This window comes from Natrix helvetica, assembly GCF_964273705.1.
Source record: "Natrix helvetica genome assembly, chromosome: 2".
Classification (NCBI taxonomy): domain Eukaryota; kingdom Metazoa; phylum Chordata; class Lepidosauria; order Squamata; family Natricidae; genus Natrix; species Natrix helvetica.
In genome coordinates this window covers 275,618,629-275,625,834 of record NC_138552.1, presented here as the reverse complement: position 1 = coordinate 275,625,834, position 7,206 = coordinate 275,618,629, and the positions used below count along the sequence as shown (strand labels likewise).

Below are 7,206 nucleotides of genomic sequence, written 5' to 3'. Positions count from 1 at the left end.
TTTCTGCCCTGACAATACTAAGTTTGCTTTCATTTATGGCTCTGACATACAATAGTGTACATGTTTTTTTTTTTTTTGCAGATTAACCTTTCTTTTGCTCCTGGCCATTTTGTCAGCTGGTTTTATCCCTTTGGCTCAAATCCAGGAAGTCCCCACTGGCACTTGCACAACATCTGCCCAACAACTTTAACATCCGTTCCCAATGGAAAGGCAAATGGGTCGCTGAACATCCAGTTATAGGAAGACATATAAATGACCCCACAAAAAAAGGTCCCAGGCTTTAAACTACCATGTCAGCAAGGGACAATGCTGAATAGGGTTCACACCTCACATTGGTGGTGGGTTCCTACCGGTTCGGCCCAGTTCGGCCAAACCATTAGTAGTTTGGCGGCCTGGGTCATTGGAAACAGAAGAGACCCAGACCTGCCACGGCCCTAACCAGTTCTCCATCTTGTTTTTTTTTTGCTTCTGTGCATGCGCAGAGCAATTTTTATTGCACTATGCATGTTTGTGCAGCATGCATCAAGCACGCGCATGGCACAGCCTTGAGCGAACCGGCAGTAGCGACTGCCGGAACCCACCCCTACCCCACATGGCATTTGCTGGGACTCTCTGTTTAAATGGGGCATAGTCAGTGGTGGGATTAAACTGGTGTAACAACCAGTTTGCTGAGCGTGCGCTTTGTACACACCCAGTCTGTTTGAAAACAGCTCTAAGGCTTACCTTTTCCTGCAGCCCCCATGAGTAAAACAGCTAAGGTGTGGCAATCTGCTCTGCTGCGCCTATCAGCTGGGCTTCAAACAAAGGAAATATAGGACAGACTAGTGCAGAGGCCGGTGGCCAGGGCCAACTGATCGCAAGAACTACTGGTTCATGTGAACTGATCCGAACCGGCTTGATCCCACACTTGGGCATAATGTCCTCCCCTCAGTGTGACTGCGGGGTCCCACACCAACTTGTACATCACATAGTGACTGGCTGTCAGCTGCAGGCGTATACTTATTCCGTATCTGATTTTTAAATATAAATGATGCTGCACTTCAATAGTTAGTTGGCCTAGACCAGTGGTGGGCAACCTTTTTTTTCAACTGAGCCAAATCTCGCCAAAACCACGATTGAAATTTATTTTGAGAGCCACATTTTTAAAACCGAAAATACATAGGATGGTACACTGTTTTTAGTTTCAATAAACTCTGGCATTTGAAGCACACAAGTCTTAAAGCTGTCAAGTTACAAGATCCTTGCATCCCTAACCCTTTAGAAAAAAAAACCCAGGGTCTTCAAACCTGACAGCTTGAAAACTTGTGGACTTCAACTCCCAGAATTCCTCCTCCAGTCATGTTGCGGCGACATCATCTGCGTGGATCCATCTTCAGCTTTTTTCACAGGGGGCAGGGCTGCTGCTGAAGATGTCGACGAGCCCCTGCCGCCACCAGAATAACAGCTGCCTCCTCCTCCTCCTCCAACAGCACCACTACATTTGGAGTGAAGCTGCCAAAGCTCCCGCTGGCGCCCCACTCCACTCGGAGCACCGCGTTACCCCTGCTGCCTTCTCCGCCGCCGCCATGCTTTTGAGAAGCCATGAGGCTTTTTTTCCTTGCTCCTGCCCCCCCCACCCGCCGCCTTCCTACTGGCTCCCGCGGCCTCATGGCTCCTCAAAAGCACAGCAGAGGAGGAGGGGGCAGGGTAACGCAGGGCCCAACTCAGGTGCTCCGAACGGAGGGGGAGGCGCCGCTGCCATAGGCGGGGGCGCCGGCGGGAGCTTTGGCGGCTTCACCTCTGCCGCAGCGTCGAGTGCTGTTAGAGGAGGAGGAGGCGGCAGCAGATATTCCGGTAACGGCAGGGGCTTTACTTTAGCTGCAGCGCCGGGCGCAAGCAGCTAGGATTGGCCACCCACAAAGGACCTCTTCCCCGGGCTTGCTTTCCTGGCGTCAGTCGCCCCGCGCTCACCAAAACAAGTCCGGGGAGGTCCTTTGCGGGCGGCCAGTTCTAGCAGCCGCGCACCTTAGAGGGAACAGTGGGAGGGAGGGGAGCGGGCGCCTGGCACACAGAAGAGCTGCATTAAAATGTGCAAAGAGCCGCATGTGGCTCGCGAGCCGCGGCTTGCCGACCACTGGCCTAGACATTGGTATTTGAACATATTTTTTAATATTTCTGTTTTTATTGTGTTTTACTAATCCAGATGAAATGTTTATATTGCTACTTCATGTCTGACATGCTATACACTAAATAAATAAATATTCATCTTGGCTTTAATCCAGCTACATCATAAGTACCAGTGCTACATGAACTTATTATCTGTTCTTGTCAGGTAGCTTAATGCATACTTTCTTAATTTACCTTAGTTTCCAGGTTCATGGTCATATTTGTCCTGATTATAAATATCCACTTGATTGGGGGAGGCAGAAAACTCACATGGGTTGCCATTTTCTTGTCCAGGTGATCCTATTCTGCCAGATCCCTTGGCTATAACTTTCCTGACCCTCCTGAGTTACAACAGAGTTCAGAGTGACTTGGATATACAAACTCCTTCACCACTAAAGATAACGGTTGTTTCTCAATAGCAATTAATCATTTGCAAAGAGAAAATGAAGTCCGTAGGTCGCCACCTGCAGGTCACCACTACCTGTTCGCCCGAACCGGTCCAAACTGGCTGAATGCCACCACTAATTCTATCACTGTAACCCACTTTCCAGATATATTAGCTATCTCCCCATACCACCAGCATTATGACCAATTGGGCTATTGGTTGGGAATTATGAATGTCTGACACATCTGGAGAGAACCATATTAGGGAATAGTAACCTTCATTCCATTAGTCCTAAAGGAAATCAATGCTGACTGTTCTTTGGAAGGGCAGATACTTTACCAGAAGCTCAAAGCAGATAGGATTCATTTGAAAAGATCTTGATGTTGAAGATCGAAAGTTGAAAGATTGAAGGCAAAAGGTGAAAGAGATGGCAGAGAATGCGATGGTTAGACTATGTCATCAATGCAATGAACATGAATTTGGGCCAACTCTGGGAGATAGTGAAGGACAATAGGCCCTGGCATGCTATGGTTGACACGGCTCAGTAATTGTACAAGAAATAGCAACATCCTTCATATTGCTAAGTGTGCATGATCCAGATTGAAGCCATAATTACATTGACAATTTTTAATATGTCATTCAAATGTGAGAATTGGCATGAGCTATTTGGAACTGTTCAGCTGTCCTAACCTCAATTAGCCTGCAGTGATTTTGTGGAAATCACCAATTATTGCTAACTTATTCAGTTTTATAATCATTCAACTTTCTGATTACAGAATGAATAAATATCAACCAAAATCTACTACCAACTTTATTAATCACTGGATATAAGTGAAAATAATTGTGGATTATTAAGGCAATTATAGCATAAACATTAGCTCTAGAAAAAATCCATTAATTTTTATTTGGGATTTTTAAGTTTATATCCGTCAAGGCCAGTGGGGCTAATTTGACACAAAGTTGTGAAAATGTGCATATAGAAGATGATGTTGGAGAATAAAACAACACTTCTGTTATCTCTTATAAACCGTGCCAATATGGAAGCTTGTAATGAAAGATGGATATTAATTAGTAGCCTCAAATTCGTATTGTCAACTCCAGTTGGATCATCATTTCGAATTCAGATGGGTCAATTTGATTCAGCATAAGGAATGGTTATCAGATGATAAAGATTCACAAGATTCAGAGGTGGTAATTCAGCAGGTTCTGACCAGTTCTGGAGAACTGGTAGCAGAAATTTTGAGTAATTCGGAGAACCGGTAAATACCACTTCTGGCTGGCCACGCCCCCATCTATTCTCTGCCTCCTGAGTCCCAGCTGATCGGAAGGAAATGGGGATTTTGTAGTATCCTTCCCCTGCCATGCCCACCAACACATGCCCACCAAGCCATGCTATGCCCACCAAGCCATGCCCACAGAACCGGTAGTAAAAAAAATTGACTCCCACCACTGACAAGATTCTTAGGTAAACAACTAGCTGCAACCTTCACTGTTATCCGTAAAGAGAGCTGCCTCTTAGCTAAATCATAGAAAAGCTGTTAAGAAGAAAGTCTTCATCCTAATATACATGGGGATATATTGACTCTAAACCAAAAGCACTTTAGTTGTTGGAACTCCTTTGATCTGAACAAACCTTGTGGAAGAGAACTAGGTCAGAAGAGTATTTAGTAGAACTCACTCTTACTTTTAGGCAGTTGCCAAAGAATAACCTCCTATTTAAATTAATTTAAACTGTAAAAAATGCACAAAGCCACCCTAATTAGTATGAGTTTAATGAATTTGATTCAGCTCTGACCTTGAGTCTATGTCTTAAGGTAATCCAGACGAACCATAAGGATTAACATTACCTTTACTGTAAGGTTGCAGTAACAGAATCTTGCAAAGCATGTCTTCCCTCTTTTATTTTTATTGTGTTTTCCAGAAAACTAACGAGGGTCCCTTCTGAAATCCTTCTCAAAATCCTTTTGCATCTGTGGGCCAAGATACCCTTTGCATGATGGTTGTGTAGTATGTGGCTTTTCCTCCTGTCTACCAAGGTCATTCCCACATACCGTTACAATCTATGGCAACTATGGGAATTAGATTTTCGTGGACTATGGTCATCTTCTCTGCCCTACAAGTGCTTCCTTCCCTAACAATGTTGCCTGCAATGTACCTATCATTGCCCATTCTTCTCATCCCCCCCCCCATAGCAGATCTTGCTGGTTTCCCTGGTCTCAGGGCACCAAGTAGCTTTCTTCTGGAATCATTCACTCTGTTGGGGATGAAGGTCATTGCGTCATCCCTGCCATATGACTCATGTAGACTCAAAGTCTGTAGAGATTCTTAGTCATCCAGGTCATGGTTGTCCCAAAGGTGCTGTTTTAGGAGGCAGCTGGACTGCCTTGGTTTTTCTTTGAAGACGTTTCACTTCTCATCCAAGAAGCTTCTTCAGCTCTGACAGGATAGTGGGGAATGGAAGGATTTATACTCCTTGCAGACAGCAGGTCATTTGCATCCTTTTAGTGGGTTGTTGAAGCACTTGGAGATTTATCTGTGTCCTCAGTCATGGAGAGACAGAGAGAGGGGAGGGAGGGAGGGAGAGAAAGAGAGACAGGGAGAGAGAGAGAGATTTTATTATTAAGCAAAGAAGAGAGGGAATCATGAATGTAGCACTTTCTGCAACTTCTTAAAGGAACCAACTTTTTTTTCCTGGGAAGCTTTGGCAGTTGTGAAGGGCACTCGTACAATCCTAGGAAAGATGCAGCTGCTTTAAGAAAGGTGTGTTATATTTGCACCTCTTCATGTTCAGGATCCCCCCCTTTCTTTAAAAATAAATGCCAATATATGCACACCCTGAAATGCCTTCTCTAAGATGGCCCTTGTAACCTATAGTTTATGTAAGTTATTAGAAATAATAAAAAAGTTAAATGGATGAATCTTTTTAATCAATTGCCATGCTTTATAATCTAATAAATTGGTCAAATAAAGGTTCAGTAATAATACATCCCAGCTCATGTTGAATTTTAATTTTTCAGGCTGAGTATCATCATACAGTATATCCAAAGGTATTTCTCTCATTAAAGGTGATCAGAGCCTCCCCCCCCCCCAAAAAAAAAATCTGACAGGTCCTTTTTAATTACTTTTAGCTCTAATTCAGTGTCATTCCTTTCCACCCTGCTGAATTGTTTTCTGTGGATGCTATTGACTCACTCTGAATTAAATTCCACTCACCATAATCTTTATGAATTACATGCTCTTGCTATATCATAATCAGAGGCCTATTGCATTCTTTTGGGATTATAACTACAGCGACCAATTAATAAATGGAACCTGTATGACATTCTCCAATATTTCTCTCTTTAATTTCAGGGAAGCCATCAACATGATCAAAGTAGAACCATTGGGAGCTGCTGGCAACAAATCAAAAAGACATAGAAAGGCAAAGGTTTGCCACTTATTGCATCCAATCGCTCAATTTTGATTGCATGTAGAACATCTAAGTGGAAGATCTGATCTGTAAGGATTTAAGCCTAATATAACAACAACAATAATCAGGTTCTTATTTAGGAGCTGAATCATTAGAATCAACACTTGGTTGATTAGACTGTGATATTTATTTGGATGAAAAGAATAATGATAATTACTAATATAGTTTTGCTATTACTCCCTATATGGGACGCGGCTAAGACGCTGAGTGGCTAAGTGGCTAAGACGCTGAGCTTGTTGATCAGAAAAGTCGGCAGTTCAGCGGTTCGAATCCCTAGCGCCTGATAATGGAGTGAACTACCATTACTTGTCCCAGCTTCTGCCAACCTAGCAGTTCGAAAGCACGTAAAAAATGCAAGTAGAAAAATAGGAGCCACCTTTGGTGGCAAGGTAACAGTGTTCCGTGTGTCTTCGCCATTTAGTCATGCCGGCCACATGACCTCGGAGACATCTTCGGACAGTGCTGGCTCTTTGGTTTTGAAACGGAGATGAGCACCACCCTCTAGATTCGGGAATGACTAGCACATATGTGCGAGGGGAACCTCAGCTTTATTACTTCCTTTTTTTATTAGTAGATATAGACCACGTTGAAGTATCATAGATAACTGTATAATGCTTATATCCAGTGTATTATTTTCTTTAATGCCTTCAGTCTTTTGATGACTGCCTGGACTAGTCCCTGCAGTTTTCTTGACAGTATTTTCATAGGTGTTTGTCATTTCCTCTTCCTAGGGATGAGAGAGAGTGACTGATGCATGGTCACCCAGCTGGCAGTACTAGAACTAGTTTGGTGCCTTTATTTACTGTATGATACTGGTTCTTATTTCCTACTTACCGTTTTATCTATAATTTCTTAGCAGTGGAGGTGTCTTTCACGAACAGTTGAGAAGCATGCCAATAAACTAGGACATGGGTGTCAAACTCGATTTAATTGAGGGCCGCACCAGGGTTGTGTTTGCAAGTGACCCTTCCGAGCTCCATTTTCACTGGCAGAGGGTCGCAGGAGGCCGTGGTAGCCAAAATTGGAGCTCGGGAGTCCATTTTCTCTGGCAGAAGCACCACAGGCCGGTTCTTTGCATTTCCAGGGTGGCCCCACGGGCCAGATCTACGTACCCCATGGGCCGGATCCGGGCCCCGGGCCTTGAATTTCACACTAGGACATAGCCATTTTTTAATGAAAGTTGCACCCAGATTATGGTTAGAGCAAA

General features: G+C 43.8%; 1 long non-coding RNA gene across 1 annotated transcript in view; it reads left to right on the top strand.

Annotated features, from left to right (window-relative positions):
- Positions 1–5,951, top strand: part of LOC309387878 — a 92,901-nt gene extending 86,950 nt beyond the window's left edge. Inside the window, exon 3 of the long non-coding RNA XR_014174678.1 lies at positions 5,882–5,951. This is a non-coding gene — a long non-coding RNA (uncharacterized lncRNA). The remainder of the gene's footprint in view (positions 1–5,881) is intronic.
- The last annotated feature ends 1,255 nt before the right edge of the window (positions 5,952–7,206 follow it).